Below are 19,066 nucleotides of genomic sequence, written 5' to 3'. Positions count from 1 at the left end.
TTTTATCCTGAAACTATGCAAAGGATTGCCTTTTTTTGTCTCCACTCCTCTGATGACATTCTGAACAGTATGCATAGGTGAGAGGAAGGGTTTTATAGCGACAATAAAGGCAGCATTATCAGCCTGACCACACAGCCCAGTAAATAACATCCCGTCATATTAGTAAGGCCAATGATTTAGTGCTATTTGTTTTCCGCTTCTATTTGTTTTGCATGATAGCGGTATTTATGAGGCCGTGGCCGAGAGAGCCTCCGCTAGAATGCTGTCAGACATGACAGCAAGATGCACGGCGCAACTGAAAGCCAATTTCCAGGTATTAGACTACTTTAAGTTTTATGACCCCACACCACTGAACCTGATGTAATTACCCGGCAAGGACATTATGTCATTCAGGACCGGTGGTGTGAGGGGTGCTGATGTTAGAGAGCGCAGGTCAGAAATGAGATACAAATTATCTCTTGTAGTCATTTTATGTTGACTTCCTACTCATTCAATGGCCATCTCATAATGAGAGGTGGTGACCTTACCAGTGTTGTTATTAATTACATTATTATTCTAATCAAGAAATAAGTCTCTGTGTAAAGTGAAGCTGATGAACATCACTAAGCGAGTGTGTAATTAATAGATTGCATGTTGAAGGTCAGACTGCAGGTTATTTGTAATGATGCTGGCCAGGGAGAGGGGAGAAATTCAGAGGAGAGTTTTGAACTCTCACTTAGTCTTTGGCTGAGATTTCCTTGAGTCCCGCTTTATATTTCTTTATTTTTTCTGCGAAGCACAAAAGAAGTTTGTTCATTTATATTTATGTATGTATGTGAATGAGTTTTGTAACTACAATGTAAAAAAAAGAAAGAAAATTCAGAGTTTATAAATTACGTTTTTAAAATTATTTTTATTATTATTATTAAACATGGCTTAGTTTAATTTGTGTTGATGAAAAACGAAAATGTCTAAGGTTATGTATGTAACCCTGGTTCCTCAAAAGAGGCGTTGAGAACGTTTGGTTAACGCCTCCAGCGAGACTTTCAAATCTCATTATGGAAGAGTACAGCTAAAGCAAGAGAAGGAGAGAGGAGCCTGACAGTAATTGGGGCCAACCCGTCCAATAGCCTACTTCAGAAGGAGTGAGTCTTGAACCCCCAAGAGATGGGAGATCAGAGGACTTGAGGCTTAGGATAGCATCCTGATCACCGCTTAGCATAAGCTTCTTCTGGCCGGAGGCCTCAGCCTCAGTGGACCATGGAGGAAACATGTAACCAGAAGGTTTATGCCCACTGACTTGCCACCGAGAGGGGCGCAGTAGGCCGCCATGGCCGCCATGTAGACCTTCAGGGTGGAGTGGGTCAACCCTGCAGTGTACCAACCGGGCAGTTAACTGGGTCGAGCTGGCGGTCTCTGCAACATGAAGTGAAAGCTTCCACTTCAAGGCATAAAGTTTCCTCATTGAGGGAGCTCTGGACTGGAGAATGGTCTCAACAACCTTGGTTGAGAGGCCGGAAGCTAGAGTTGTGCCTCACCTACCACACCTACAGCCTCTAAGCTCCATGCGGGGGTGCACTCTCTGCCTGTGAGAGGAGATCTCTCCTGAGGCGAACCTCCCATGGAGTGCCATCAAAAAGAGACATCAGGCCCAGGAACCATACCCGGCCCGGACAGAACGGGGCAACTAACAGCAGCCGGACTCCGTCCCAGCGCACTCTCTCCAGAACTCCCGGGAGCAGAGCAATCAGGGGAAAAACTCACAGATGAAGCCTCTGCCACGACCATGAGTCAGAGGAAGCCAGAAGGGACAGTGCGATGATTCTTGAGTCGCAAACAGATCCACCCGAGTCTGACAAACCTCTCCAACTTTGCTTCATCACCTCGGTGTAAATTTTGCCATTCCCCGGGACTCAGCCCCTGCCTCAACATTATGTCTGCTCCCATATTAAGATGCCCAGGAATGTGGACTGCTCTGATTGAGCTAATATCAACCAATAGTCAATGTGGTTGAGTCATGAAAGTGTTGGGTGAGAGTGCAAGGCCAGAGGAAGATCCGTATTGGTAGGCTTTTGCCCCCAAAAGCAAAAATCAGGAACTTCCGATGAAGAAGGATGGAGATAAGTACATCTTCTTTATAGATCGTGACACACCAGTTCTTGGACTTGCCCTGTGCAAGCATGCTGAACTTCAGTCCCCTGAATGAGTGGTTCAAAAAGCGCAGATCTAAAAAAGGACACAACCCCTCGTCCTTCCTTGGAACAGTGAAGTACCGGCTGTAGGACCCGGACTCTGCATCCGAGGAGGGACTACCTCAATGGCCTCTGTCCTCAGAAAGAGTCTAACTTCTGTTCCATTACCAGAGGCAGCTTGGGGCCCACCAGAACTGGATTCTGTGGCCTCTTACTACAGTGTGCAGGACCCACTGAAACACATTTGGCAGTAGTTTTATGCTGCAAAATAGTCTACTAAGGGAATCATCCTCTCAAGACTGATCTCTGGTGTCCTCAGAGAGTCCTGATGAGCCACAGCATCAGGACTCTCGTTGCTGAGGTCTCCTAAAAATGACGGTCCTCAGACCCGCGTTGTCTGTTAGGAAGACTATACCAGAGCCTGCTCGGGGCAGGACCCCATGAAGCACACTTGGCAGGGGCTCCCACACCGCCATGTGACCTCCTAATGGGGAACCAGTCTCATGAGACTGGCCTCTGGTGCGCCTAGAGTCACTTGCTCGTTGCCCTGAAGCGGCGAACTGGCAGTGATCTTCTTAGCACTTCTACGTTTCCGGGCGGAGACTGCTGCACCCTGGAACACCGGCAGGGTTGGCAGAATGATCTCCTGAGGGCACTGAAGAGAGACGGACACCATGTAATGTGGTGTACACCGCTCTTCCCCAGAGGGAGCTGGCCCTCAAAAAGGCCTAGGCCTTAGGCATCAGGACGTTATGACAAAGGCTATCCAGTGAAAATGAAGGCCGCAGAACCGCTTTCCACTAGATGCCTTCAGCCTGCGAGCGCCACTCTGACTCTAGCGTGTGTGGAGTACAAAAGTGACACCCCCGGCATGAAGGGCTGGAACACGGTTGGGACTGCTCCGTTCAACAGCCCCTGACCTCCTCAGAGGAAGAGAGGTAAACACCTGTTCACACACAAGAAATTACATCCCAAGAGCAACTGTTCATCAAAATTCACATAATCATATAACGGTGGTCTGGTGTAGAAAAACTCACATCAAAACGAAACAATATAATACACGAGTTGCCTCAGCAGCGTGCATGTATTTTTGTTTGCCACTCAGTCACACAAACAACATCAATCAGAGATCCTCGGAGAAAGATGAATGCTGCAGCAAGCTCTGCCTCAGAGGGCGAAGAAACCGCAGACCGAGATCTAGATCTAGTGAACACGGGTGGAGATAGGACAAGCCGTCTCCAACCTGTTCGCCAGATCATGGGTGATTCCCACTATCGTGGTCTCCGCCGTGCCTCAGCAGCAGCGTGACTGCAACCGCAAGATCACAAGCACGGACACACTCCTCAGAGCGTGTCCGGCGAGAGCAGAGAGCTTAACAGCGAGAAAGCACAGTCTGCCCCCTGAGAGCCAACTGTGCGAGCTCCACTCCATATTAATGCATTAATATGTATTATAATATTAGGCATAATATGCTTGTGTAACTGGTGCTTGTGCAACTGATGCTTGTGCAACTGGCGAGCTCATCGATGCATTCTACATCAATCTGCTCAGAGAAAGACAGGCAGCGCGTCACGCCCTCTCACCGGGGAGAAAGTACCGCAAACGCGGGCATCCGATCTGGTGGTTAAGGAAGAAGATAGGGACTTGCCTGTCTACATTCCTTCCAGTGGATCCGAAAGCGAAACCACCACTCTGCTTTGGCGAAAGCGGGGCTGGCACCATGAGAAATGCCAGTGAAGGCGTCTTCCTCAAAGAGACCCTTCTGAGAGTGAAGCAAAACGCTCGCATCGCAGCCGTCAACTCCTTCGAAAGCTGACACTGCATGCTTCACTCTCAAGCAGACAACACACGAGCTGCGTGTGTTCCTACCCTTATTTATTTATTTGTATTTTTTTTGCTGGCAGGGAAAACACACAGCCTGAATGCTGCCTGCTCTCACCCAAAACTTCTGTTGATTAAAGCTTTGACAAATGGAGTTTATCAGTGGACAAACAACACTAAATAAGACTCACAAACAGATAGCGACTCACACACACACACACAGAGCGCTTGCTGAACACAGATCCACTTTGCCGCTCGTGCTTTTATGCTTCCTGGTCTCTGATGTCACCTGCCTATGATGTCTCGCCCATCCATTGGACTGATTACACATGTTATTCGGAGATGTCATGCTGGAGGCATTCCCCAAACGTTCTCGATGCAGCTTGAGTTAAATTTAATTGATTACATGAAATCATGATTATGATTAATTTTAATCAGAGTAAAAAAGTCTAAAATGAATGCCTATGACTTGACAAAACAGACTACATTAAATCTTAACTAAATTTTCATCAGAAGTGTGAATGAGATTCAAAGTTTACTGAAGGGTGTATAAATGAAGTAAAATTTACTAAATGTAATGATTATAGCTAAATTGAGTAAATTAAATCATATTTTTGTTAAAAGTTAAACAGACAAACAGGCAAAACAAGAATGAAACAAACAAATAAATAAATAAATGGTCATCAAGAGCAAAAAAAAAAAAAAAAAAATGATATAAGGAACAGTACTGTATATAAAGGTCGGAGGACAATGCATGACTGAGTTCAGTGTTTAACATCATGTTTATTAAGATATCTGGTCAGTTATAGAGGGACAGCATATATGTTGTCTATCCATTTAATGCTGTTTTTACACTGTATATTTCTCCTTCTTATCTCTCTAAATAACCATCTCCCAGAGTATTATTTCTGTGTTGTAAGGGGATCTCATTAGGCTATAAATGAAACATGATGGACTCACAGGCACACAGAAGACCAGATATGCTTGGTAGTACAGTGCCTGCATCGACACTTATTGCAGGATGTACCAAAGTGCATTCTGCTTATTTCCATACTGATGTTCTCTTATCATGCTCCATGTTACCATGAGGTCAGGATGGGATTATTCTTGCCATGAAAAGCATAACTCATCTGAGCAGAATGTTCTTGGATGTCTGGTGTCTATAAATGCAATGCAGGTGTAAGTGTGTTGGACAGTGATCTACATGTCCATTACAAATGTCGTAAAAGTGATAATAACATGCTTCTCTGTAGCACTTGGGTGTGAAGGGGAAAGAAGATTTTTCCTGGTGTGCTGAAAGGTCATCTTTATGATGCGGGGGACCATGTAATTCATAAAAAAAACTTGGCTTGTGTGGATGCAGGTTTACCTATGAAAAAATGAATTAAAAGAAATACAATTGTATAAAATAAAATAATAATAATAATAATAATAATAAAAAATACATAAATAAATAAATGATATATGAATTGATCTCTTGGTTTTTTAAAAGAGTACACATAATTAAATAAAATCACTATAATTATCACAAAATTGAAAAGTTGAAATAATCGACTCATTGAATGTCCATGTGTTCTTGTATTGTGTTTTGTTCCCAATGTGCTCCTTATGACCCAATTTCTGCCATGTTCTGATTGGGCTTATTTGATTCAGGTGTGTCTCTGTTACCCCTCATTTAGTTCTGTACTTAAATAGTTGTCTTCCCTGTGTTTCCTTGTCCAGTGGTAAACAGCAACTCCCTGTGCTACATTTGTGTTCCTGTTGGTGAGTCCTGTGTTCCTACAGTACGTAGTAGCTACCGTGAAATAACACTGGACTGAATACGAAGATGACAGAGTCTGAGGATCAGCTGTGGTGTATGTGGAGGATTTCCTTGAGCTCTCCAACCGGGTTAGTTGTTTTCAGTTGGGACTAGATGAAGATACGATCCACTGTGATCTCCCGATGTGTTAATTTTCCCTTGATCGAGCTGATTAATCTTGTCCTTTATTTATTCCCTTTAATATCAAACCAAAGTAGGACTGTTAGGAGAGTCCACTCCAGTGTCGGCTCCAGCCCCAGAGTCTGCTCCGGTGTCAGGCTCATCCTCCGAGACCGCTCCAGTGTCGACTCCAGCCCCTGAGTCCGCTCCAGTGTTAGGTCCAGTTCCTGAATCCACTCTAGTGTCAGATCCAGCCCCTGAGTCCGCCACTGTGTCGGCTCCAACCCCTAAGTCTGCTCTAGTTTTGGCTCCAGCCCCTGAGTCCTCTCCTTTCTTGAAGTTCTGTCCTGAATCCAATACAGCCCAAACTAATTCAGAGTGTGTTCAAAGCCCAGAGAGGGCTGTTGTTCCCAAGTCTAGCCCAGAGAAGGCTGTTGATTCCATATCCAGTCCAGAGAAGGCTATTGATTCCACATCAGGCCCAAAGAGGGCCTCAGATCCTGAGTATAGCCCAGAGAGGGCTGTCATTTCCACATTGGGCCCAGGGAGGACCCCAGTTCCTGAGTCCGACCTAGATAGTGCTTCAGTTCCCAAGTGCAGCACAGTGAGGGTTGTTGTTTCTGAGCCCAGCCCAGAGAGGGCTTCTGTCCTCAAGAAAAAAAATTGGGTGAAGGGGGAGCTTTACGTCTCCGACCATATTGGATGGAGACCTAACTGCCTGTTCCAACCATGGCCTCCTGAAATGCCAGCTCCACCATGGCCCCCTGAAGTGCCTGATCTGCCATGGGTCCCAGAATGGGTGCCGCCCTGGAGGTTTTCTGTCCCATTAAAGCCTGTCCCTAGAGACCTCCAGAGCACTGGAATAAGATCAAAATAATGGTGGAACAATTGTATTGTTTAATGTCAGACATTTCTAGATATTTGGCACTTTTACACAAATGTACATCACATTATAGGTAATGCTTTAAGAGTGCATGGTAGTTTTTCCCAGATTTGGAGTACTAGGAGCTCTGCATTTTACATTTCCAGTGGTCCTTCACCTGAAAAAGTAAATAGAGGAACAAAGGGAAAGTGCTTAGAAGCAGAAAGCAGAGAGGACAGGAAGAAATGACTGTGAGAGAGAGCTACAGCTTGTAAGACCCACATGCTTGCAAATGGTTAATATTGGCCCAGCAGCTGACTTTAAAGGTTAATTACTCTCTAATCTGTGTACAAAGGCCATGACAAAAAGGGGATATTAATAAGACATGACATGGCAGGGTTCTGCTAGACCAAACGTCTGGACATTCAGGGAAGCACTAACATTGAGCTTGTCCATCACTTCAGATACAAGATAAAAAGAGAGTTTTCAATCATCTGTGGCTTAGAGCCAAAAAAGGAGGAAAGGAGATGGAACAGGGGATACAAGAGAGAGAGAGAGAGAGAGAGAGAGAGAGAGAAATGCCGGCTTTATATTTTAAACTGGACTCCATCCTTGTTTTGAATCTGGTGAGCGTAATTTCACCAAGTACAACATGTTCCTGGATCATAATATTTGTTGATCAAGGGACAACATTCCAATCAACCAATAAGAACTGAGATATACACTAACCTGAAGGATTATTAGGAACACCAGTTCTATTTCTCATTAATGCAATTATCTAATTAACCAATCACCTGGCAGTTGCTTCAATGCATGTAGGGGTGTGGTCCTGGTCAAAACAATCTCCTGAACTCCAAACTGAATGTCAGAATGGGAAAGAAAGGTGATTTAATCAATTTTGAGCGTGGCATGGTTGTTGTTGCCAGACGGGCCAGTCTGAGTATTTCTGAGTAAATCTGCTCAGTTACTGGGATTTTCACGCACAACCATTTCTAGGGTTTACAAAGAATGGTGTGAAAATGTAGGCAAAAATGCCTTGTTGATGCTAGAGGTCAGAGGAGAATGGGCCGACTCAAGCTCAAGCTGATAGTTGAGCAACTTTGACTGAAATAACTACTCGTTACAGCCGAGGTATGCAGCAAAGCATTTGTGAAGCCACAACATGCACAACCTTGAGGCGGATGGGCGACAACAGCAGAAGACCCCACCGGGTACCACTCATCTCCACTACAAATAGGAAAAAGAAGCTACAATTTGCACAAGCTCACCAAAATTGGACAGTTGAAGACTGGAAAAATGTTGCCTGGTCTGATGAGTCTCGATTTCTGTTAAGACATTCAGATGGTAGAGTCAGAATTTGGCGTAAACAGAATGAGAACATTGATCCATCATGCCTTGTTACCACTGTGCAGGCTGGTGGTGGTGGTGTAATGGTGTGGGGGATGTTTTCTTGGCACACTTTAGGCCCCTCAGTGCCAATTGGGCATGGTTTAAATGCCACGGCCTACCTGAGCATTGTTTCTGACCATGTCCATCCCTTTATGACCACCATGTACCCATCCTCTGATGGCTACTTCCAGCAGGATAATGCACCATGTCACAAAGCTCAAATCATTTCAAATTGGTTTCTTGAACATGACAATGAGTTCACTGTACTAAAATGCCCCCCCACAGTCACCAGATCTCAACCCAATAAAGCATCTTTTGGGATGTGGTGGAACGGGAGCTTCGTGCCTTGGATGTGCATCCCACAAATCTCAATAAACTGCAAGATGCTATCCTATAAATATGGGCCAACATTTCTAAAGAATGCTTTCAGCACTTTGTTGAATCAATGCCACATAGAATTAAGGCAGTTCTGAAGGCAAAAGGGGGTCAAACACAGTATTAGTATGGTGTTCCTAATAATCCTTTAGGTGAGTGTAATTTTTCAGGAAATATCTGTTTCTGATAAAATATATCTGATTCAGAATAAATATCTGTAAGGCTTACAGTATTGGGCTAAGTCTATATGTTTGGACAACAATGTTGATTCAGGATCATCAAAAGATGTTTATCCAGGAACATGTCTTACTTTGCAAAGTCACGGGGACCTTTGAATCTAGAGCATTGATGAACTTTCCAGTGACATCAATTTGGATTCAATATCCTACAGAAAGGCAAAATGTAAAAGATAGATAGATAGATAGATAGATAGATAGATAGATAGATAGATAGATAGATAGATAGATAGATAGATAGATAGATAGATAGATAGATAGATAGATAGATAGATAGATAGATAGATAGATGAGTATATATGAGTAAATCACATATTCCAGAGTGCTGTGTAATAAATAAAATTATTTGTGGTCAACACTGCTGCCTGCATTTTCTTAATTGCAGTTGGTTTACTTTACTAATTACTGCATTACTGATTACTTCATATTCCACTGAGCAAGAGTTACTCAAGCCATAATATTAAGGGACAAACATAATGTGAATCCGAAAAGAAATGTACTTTAAGCATTTCATAATTTTTTTGATCCTTAAGTGCAACCCTGACTCAATGACAAAACTCTCCCTAAATAAACCTATACATACAATTATATACAGTACATACAATATAAGGGGTGTAACGGTTGTTAATCAACAGTATTTTTTTTTTTTTTTTTATATATTGTTTGGATTAACTAGGCTAATAGACAGATATGACTTGTTTATTCATAAGAATACTGAAAATAAGTAAATATTGTTAGCAGATGCAAACTGTAGCCAACTGTAAACAAGCTTGCTGGTGTTAAATTGAGGTAATTTATCTAAAATCCAAATAATTAAAACTTAGGGAAAAAGAAAGGATGTAATGTTCAGAACAAAGATCATTATGAAATTATAATTATATTTTCCTTAAAATGTTATTCCTAACTTCAGGCCCTATTCTCATGTAATATATAACTGATGTTCTGCAAAACATTAAGCTTTAAAACACTTGGTGAAAATGAGATGGTCAAATCTGTTTTCTCTCAGGAACATCGCAATGTAAGCTTCAGTGAACATTACTACTTCACTCTCGTCAATGTAGTCCATATCAACAACAAAAATGTTTCTTATAGACCTCTCAAAACCTACCTGAGTACCACAGCCGTTTATAATGCTTGAAATTTCAGAAAATTGTTACAAGAGAAAGTGAACGCACTATCAAGAGAGTGTGAATACACATTTAAATGCATGAAAGAGGTGTCGGACATCCTTTTAATCTCATGGCATGGCATTTTAAAGGCACATGTTCTCAAAGTGGACAAAAAAGAGAAGAGAATCAATGATAAGTGTGCCACTCAGTAGATAAACAAACAAACAAACAAACAAACAAAATATATATTTTAAGAATAATTTCTAAGGGCTTCAGATTTGAGACAAGTGTAAGATAAGTATTGTGTTCACTTCATCCAATCTGTGTGAGATAGAAAGCAGTGCTCATAATATCCATTCCTTACTCTCTCACACCTTTCAATATGACACAGAAGAAAAATCAGAGGACATAAAATTCAATGGCCCCTGCAGGACAACTTTAGCAGATGTTTATAATCTACCTTTCAAGAGGATATTGCTTCTTATCATCGGCGATGCTCCCGTCTAAATCTGTCATGGGCCCTTCCTCTGCAATCCAAACCAACACCTGTGCAACCTGATCAGATGATATGACAGATATTCTACAAGAGCAAAAAAGCAGGCAGATTTTTCAGTTACCTGTGGTCATGAAAGATAGTCTTGAGTGAATGGGGACCTCAGGGATCCTGAGCTCTTGTCTCTAAAACCAGTTGATATAGGAGGAGATGGATGCTCAGACTGAGAGTGGATAGCAATACTCTCTCTACAGCTCCAGTCTCAGTTTGAAGTGGCCCCTCAAGAGTTTTAGCAGATCCATATCAGTGGACCTCTTAGAATTATATCAGAAAATAATAAATAACAAATGTGTATATATATTTATCAGGGGTGTAACGGTTCACAAAATTCACGGTTCGGTTCGATACGATACACTGATGTCACGGTTTGGTTCGGTTCGGTACGTTTTAGATACAGCAAAATGTAAAAAACATCTCAACTATTCAGAATGCCGCAAGCGCACCGCGGGTCATGTGACAAGAACTAACCAATCAGCTTCATCCTTTCCCGTAACAACGTTGAAAGCTCAGCCAAGATGAAGGAACAGCTGATCATAGTTATATATGGATTGCAATTTTGAAATAAATTTAGTACCAGAGCTACTGCAAGCGATTTTTAGAGCTGCAAATCCATTTGTCCTTTGCTGAAATTTCCGCGTCTCATGGAGAGAGCACGTCATTATTGCTTAGCAAAGACAGGCGCCTCATGAGCGCTTCTGCCCGAGCACTTTGGAAACGAGGAGAAAAACACGCCTAGCGTTTTCCACGCGTTTTTAGGCACTCAGCACGCGCTGAAGGCTTGTTGCAAAATGTCTAATGCATTTAACAGACCAGAAATAGAAGATCCTCCAATAACCAACAGGTCTGGTATTTGAGTGCACTTTGGATTCCCTGTAAACTATAATGGTGATGACAGAATGAATGGTAAATAGTAAGGTCTCATATCCACGGCTATAACGTAAATGTAACGTAAATGAAGCCTACCGATCGCCGCGGTGATGTCTTTTGCCCTGTTTGAATCCGTTGGAAATGTCTGTCTAAATGCTGCGGGCATAGTTTGTTGCGTGTATGTTTCGTCTTTTTCCAGATACTGACACAATAAAGTGATGTCGGCGTAAATGAGTTGACATGTTTCAAGTATTCCCGCTGGTGGTTTTTTTTATTCCCGCTGGTGTACCCTATTGTCATGTAGCAGATGCGACATACCGTTGTTTTTTTATCCACCACTCTCTTGCCATCACCATTATAGCTTACACGGAATCCAAAGTGCACTCAAACACCAGACCTGTTGGTTATTGGAGGATCTTCTATTTCTGGTCTGTTAAACCCATATATATATATATATATATATATATATATATATATATATATATATATATATATATATATATATATATATATATATATATATATATATATATATATATATATATATATATATATATATATATATATATATATATATATATATATACATATATATATATAAGCATGTCACCAACAAGACCAGCACCAAATCAGTATCGGGATTCATGTTGTATTTGTTCTAAGCCAAAACAGTACTGACACTTTGTAGATGGTGAAATTGCAATGTATTATAGATTGCAACCTGGCTTGCAATCACGATTTTAGTTTGGCCCAAGTAGTATTTCATAATTTCATATAAATTATTATTATTTTAGCACAAGGGTGTCAGATCCCAATGTCCTGCATAGTTTTGATTCAACCTTCCCCAAAACATCTGCCTGGGAGTTTCTAGTAATCTAAGACCTTAATTAGCTGGAACAAGCATTTTTAATTGGGATTTGAGCAAAACTGCAAGACAGTAGACCTCCAGGAGCAAGATTGGACACCCCAAGCAGTAGCTAGTTTCTGCTAGTCCTAGCAATTTTCGCCTCTCCACCATGCATGAACAGCAAGACCAAATTGGTTAACGGCTAGGAACACTGAGAATGAAAGTTGATATTAGCTCTTTCCATTTTGACACTGATCTGGAGTTTGAAACTTAGGGCACATTGAACACTGTACTCAGTTAAGGAACAATTAATGTCACAAGAAAAATCCATCCATTTTTATCTTAATGCACTTGTCACTTACATTAATTTGATAAATCTACTTTCTGCTTGGCATATTCTCAGACTGACCTTCACAAGAGAAGATCATCAGTTCGTACAGGATTTCTATCTGTGTGAAGTGTAATTTAGAAACTGCGCCTTGGACCTTCAACCTCACAAATGAAGCAAACATAAGACATCACAGATTGAGAGGTTCTGTTTCACATGGCCATGCACTGAAGGTTAGATTCAGAGGCAGTCAGAGGTTTTGAACCCTTCCAAGAGACTACCTCATTAGTGAGTTTGCTCTGACAAAGTAACTCACATTTCTCTGTAAGAACCCTCAGCAAAAAAAGGACCATCAGATTAATGACTCATACATAGATGTAAAAAAGGAGAGTGTGAGAAAATCTTTCCCTTGCAGCTGTTTTTTTTTTTTTTTGGAAAAATAACAATGTTATTTATTTAAGTCACAAGTTTAAGTTTAAGGGGAAAAAGAAGAAGAACAAAAGAAAAGAAAAAATTACATTGTGTGTGCAAGTCCTTGTTCCTTGACTTCCATGTAATGCAAATTAGCAAGACACTGTACTTTCCGGTATTAACATGGATTTGAAATAAGAGAGGGACATAATTGGATGTAAATAATGGGGAAAACCCAAAAGAAATCATTCTCAAGAAATGGAGGAGACAAAAGTGCACAGAAAATTAATTGTCCAGGATTGGAAGTAATTAAATTGGACATGGCCAAAGTCACACAAGGATTAATGTTGGGTGGATTCTAGTAAGTGCTAAAGGTTTTATGTACCCTTAGTTTTATGCCATTCACAAGGCCTTCAGATAATGTGCTCATTGTACTTGGCCAAGAGACTAAACCCAAGAAGCCTATTTATCCTCCATGACTTAAATAAGTGCTTTCACACAGTCAGTGCATTGAGTCGTCATGGATTTTTTATGCCAGTCAGTAACAGTTAGTTCATACAGCCTGTAATAGCAGTCAAATTGTGCATTACAAAATAAAAAATAAAAAATAAAATAAAAATAAATAAATAAATAATAAACATTTTCAATAGTTTTATCTTGACGCTGTAACTTGATAAATCTAAGAAAAAATGAGAACGTGTATGCATCTTTGGATTATGAGTGTAGGATCAGTACCCCAGTTAGAAGACCGTCAACAAGCTAATAGTGCTTCTAGACTATAATACTGTACATACATAATACAACAGTTGTTTAGTGTGTGAGGGAGGGGTGCAATCTGTCTCAGGGCTGTGAAACTAATTTCTCTGTTTGATGTCTCGGTTCAGTCGAGGACAGGCAGAGCAAAATGGGCTAGTGGAACCCTGCAGTGCCATGACATGATCTAATACATTTGAAGAAACATCTAAAATGAATTCAAACAGTTTGCAAAGTGTATTTGTTCACTAACTAAACTAAGATATACTTTCAAATCTCCAATTTGCTTACTTTCTTCAGCACAAGTTTTGAGATCCCTGAAGGAAACTTTTATCAGATTCAACTAATGTTTGTCCTGACATCCTAACAAAGTTAGAACAGTGCTCACAAAATTTAGATAAAGGGGGCCGTCTTACTGATGTATAATGATTTCTTTTGCACATGGCTAGTTTACATAATAGCATCTAATTAACCTAGCCTGCATGATGTATTGGCCGATTTGTTTCAAGCGATTTTCCCTTGATTTTCATTACTGTGTGATGTGTACCCAGGAGTTCAGTTCTTAATCATACTCATAATGTTATGACTTTAGTCACTTATACGGCCATTGAAAGTCATTTCTCATCACAAGCACTTAATGAGACTGAAACGGGCATGTGAAGACATCTCTACTACAGGAATGGGCTGTCAAACGAACTTTTCAGACATTTCCTTTCCTTCAGGCATGAGAAAAGCACCTTAATCTGCAGTTAGTCAATGCAAGACATTTTATATTGACCTTTGAAAGAGTAGGGACATTGCTAGTAGGTTTTGTTCCTCAACTTAGCAATGGTTAGTCTCACATAGTCATACTTTCTATCGCCATAAATGTTTAGGGTGGGCTAAATCTAATTTGATCATACACACAGTATCCTGGTGTCACAGGCAGCTCAGTTCAGTCCACCAGTCAAATCACTCATATTTTGCAAGCTGTTTTGTACATACAATAAAAGTCAGTGGGCAACACAAAAAAAACAGTTGAAACAGAAAAAGAAAAATCCATTCTGGCTGACAGGGATCCTACACAATGTTCACTTCCTACTCCCTGAGCACAAGATATCTTTTGAAGCTTACTTTACTTGACAAAATGTATTTATTTGACCAAAGAACACTGCAACATCACACGCAGGCAATATTTTAGATGCACATGAGAGGCATTTTCCATACAATTCCATCATGAGCTTCTGTAGATAAATCAAATATAAGTTACCATATGTAATATACAAGTGTATATTGTTAATTCACGTGTATTTATATAATTTTATTGTTGGCTAGTTCATTTGAATAATATAGATAATCATATTTGAAAGCACCAAACTGAGTGATGAATGTATTTTGTTTTATATTTAAGTAGTTTAATAGGATTTTTATTTATTTGTTTATTTAAAAAAAATATATATAAATAAATAAAATTACGTTATATTAAATTTATATTTTACCTTTCTTAACATTAAGTAAACTTATTAATAACAAAGAGCCTCATCTCAATTTTCCCGCCTTTATTTTATTTAAACGTATTTAGTGTAGTGATGTGCACTCAGTGACTGGTGGGTAAATTTCCCTTTCTGCTTTCTGTGAAGTAATAGGCTAACAATGTAGTCTGATTTCTAATGCGCAATGCCCTTCAGAATGAACATTGTTGCCTTTGGATTAAAATTTTACTCAAGATGGCAGAATACTTTGCAGGTCACTTACTGTTAAAAAAAAAAACACACACACCTAAATATATATTTAGTAAATGCTAGCAGGCTAAGTGGCTAACAGCAGGCCTATGCAAATCTAGTATGCTAAAACATAAGCTAACTAAGAAAAAAAAGATAAATGTTAAAATAAAATCTTGGTTGGTTTTGAATAATGATAGCATTTCCTCCCAATACATGCTTAAATCTACTTATATCTGTGAAATATGTCAGGTGTGTTTAGTCCTCATTGTTTAGAACAGAACAGCCAGACAATGGTCTGTTTTTTGTTATGCTTATGTCAGATTCTCCAAAATATATCAAAAGATTCTATATAATATTCCCTTAGAATGACACAGACATTTGAAAAATGTTTTGGAAAGGAGACGGAGGTGACAGGGCTTAAATCTTTCTTAGTCCCAGATGAAGGCAGTTGTCATGCCTTTTTTTTCAGGAGTCTTGTCAGCAGTCAAAGAATGTTTTAATGGAACTGTGTTTTGGGACTTGCTCATCTTCAGTTGCTGTACAAAGTGGTGCAAGCTCTTTGAGCGTCAAGGAGGGTCTACTGAGATATCTCCTAGAATATTCCTCTTATATCCGCCATCTCATAAGACCACAACTCACAAACACTTTCACACATCCATCTTAATGGTGCTGTTAATTACATAACAGCTGTATTTTTAACCGATCTAAATTATGCTCTTTTAAATTTGTTTATATACTGTGGACATTCAACATCTACTGTTGACTGTATTAGACCCCAATGATTTGAATATACTGTATGGACCAAAAAAACAAAACAATACAAAACAAAGAAAAGAAAAGAAACTAAAGACGAAAATGTTACAGAAGAGATTTATACAAGTCATACAAGTTTGGATTAACATGAGTGTGAGTACATTAAAGACAGCATTTTCATTTTTCAAAACATCTTGTGCATTTTGAAGCTTTCCATGTAAAATATTGTGTAAATTATACTAGAATGTTCACATTTTTTCAAGACCATTTCCGGACCAGGATGTGCCACAGTACAACCTAAGCCTTCACTTGTATCACTCAATGGGGTAAATAGCATCACTTGATTTAGACTAATGGAAAATCTGAACAACAACTAATGGAACATCTGTGTTTTTCTGAAAGCTCTCTACCTAATGCAATTTCTGGAGTAGCCATAGAGGAGAAAAAAATAAATAAACCTGGTGACTCTATAAAAACAAATATGGCTCATGATAAAATTTTTAATCTTGTGATCTGCAGCATCATTATTGAGCAGTATTATGATGATCAATATTACTCAAAGTGAAATGCTATTTTCAGCTGACACCGACTTCAGCTGAAGTGGCCATATAACTTTCAAGCGATTGTGGCCATATAGGTACACAAATAACTCTGTTTGTAAGCAATTTCTTCTCTTAATTCTGTAAATGTCCAGTCCTAGAGTAGCCACAGCTCTGCACAGTTTAGCTCCAACCAGCTCCAACTCACACTTGCTTGGAAGTCTCTAATAATACTGAAAACCTTGATTAGCTGGATCAGGTGTGAATGATTAGGGTTGGAGCTAAACTGTGTAGAGCTGTGGCCCTCCAGGAATTGAGTTTGAGACCAATGGTACCTTTTAAAACAGTGTTTACAAAGTAGACTATTTTACAGAGAGATGGATATGTGCATTTGCAGAAAAGATCAAAATACAAACATAAAAAATATATAGTAAAAAAAAGTAGCTACATTAACCAGTTTATGTTAAAACAAAAATAAAATTAAGGAAAGGACCTGCGCAAATCTGTTTTGTGACTCCTTTTTAAAAGTGCATAATGATAACCTTTGAAAACGTTTACTTCAGTTGCGAAAATAGCTTAAATCTATAGTGCATGAGCACAGATGTATCTGAGAGTCCACAGGACACAGTTTGAGCGAGAGGAGAGACACGTTTTAAGTGCCCAGTTTTGTGCACGATCAAAGGAAATCCACAAGTGAGAGGAGAGATTCGAGCTTTGCATATTATATTAATGTGCTTTCGTGGTACAATAATGCACTCTCGACATTTGTCATTAAAATAACGCCATAAACTAACCTTTTAAACTGACCCCTTCATTGAAGAGATAGTTCACCCCAAAATGAAAATTAGATTTTTATCTGCTTATCCCCAGGGCATCCAAGACGTAGCTGACTTAGTTTCTTCAGTAGAACACAAACAAAGATTTTTTTAACTCAAACATTTGCAGTCTGTCAGTCATGTAATGTAAGTGGATGGGAATCACAGCTTTGAGCCCAAAAAACATACACAAACAAAACCAAATTAAACTCTGTGGCTTGTGACGATACATTGATGTGTAAAGCACAAAACTATCAGTCTGTGCAGGAAACTGAACAATATTTATATAGTTTTTTATTTTTATTTTTTTTTTTTACCTCTGATTTTCCCTCCAGTGTCCAAACTGTCCTGAGTGCAATCTAAGCACGTACACATCAATGTATCGTCACAAGCCGCGTTTAAAATCTTTGTTTGTGTTTAAAATCTTTGTTTGTGTTCTACTGAAGAAACGACGTCACCGGTGAACTATCCCTTTAATACTGATGAGCATGAGGAGAAAGAATGAATGGTGATAATTTGTCTCTGGTTCACTATATAACAACATATTGACTGAGCATCAAATAGGTTTTATAAAAGTATTTAACACAAACCAGTTAAGCAGACTCAGCAAATACCCAAGTCATGATTAACACACACCTTCCAAGAAAATTAAAAGTGAGCTGAATAGAAAAAAAAAAAAAACTACTTGCACTAACATGACCACTAATGAAATGACAAATAACTATATAAGCCTGTTTGACCCAAGTGGAGAAAATGTGGGGAATAGTTATATCTTAATGAAGGCCAGAGCTTTAAACAGAGCCTGAGGTTGTTTTGTGTCTAACTGAGAGAAACTGGAGATACATCCAATGCTTTTTCAAAGTAGTAGTTGAAAAGTTTTGCAAGTTAGTAGTTGAGAGTGACACAAATGATCAATGCTGATTAGCACAAATGCAACTTTTAGCACATACAGTACATACATTTAACATTAGTGATTCATTTTGCACTCAAATGCATTTCCACACGTTTAGTGGAAAAACAAAACGGGTAACTGTGAAAAGTTTAGACAAGAAATAAAGAAATAAACATTGGTGATTCATTTTGCACTCAAATGCATTTCCACACGTTTAGTGGAAAAACAAAATGGGTAAATGTGAAAAGTTTAGAAAAGAAATAAAGAAATAAACAACAAATAAAGTCACAATGTGAGATGTGCAATTGCAGTTATGTGTGCAGTATATTAAATTGCATGTGCCTTTGCAATATATAGTTTATATACATTTGCATTTATTCATTTGGCAAACAAATGAAGAATACAACAATCGAGTCACCCTAACAATACAATAAACATGAGAAGTGCTAGTAAGAAAAGTGTCAGACCTTGTTCAGAATAGTACAAGCTAGAACAGAGAAAGGAATAAGGAATTAAAAAAAAAAAAAAAAAAAAAAAAAAAAATCAGCAGGATGCTGTTAAGCAATCACTGAAGAGACTAAGTTACAATTCTGATGTAAAGTTGCAATTATGAGAACTGAAGCCAGAATTGTGAAAATTCAGAATTAAATTCAGAATTAAAGTCACAATTTCAAGAAAGTCACAGTTACCTTTATTTTTCACTCTCAAACTGAAAAAAAAG

Source organism: Carassius auratus, chromosome 19 (genome assembly GCF_003368295.1).
Source record: "Carassius auratus strain Wakin chromosome 19, ASM336829v1, whole genome shotgun sequence".
In the NCBI taxonomy this organism is placed as follows: domain Eukaryota; kingdom Metazoa; phylum Chordata; class Actinopteri; order Cypriniformes; family Cyprinidae; genus Carassius; species Carassius auratus.
The sequence above is the reverse complement of the archived record's forward strand: the minus strand, read 5'-3'. Positions refer to the sequence as shown.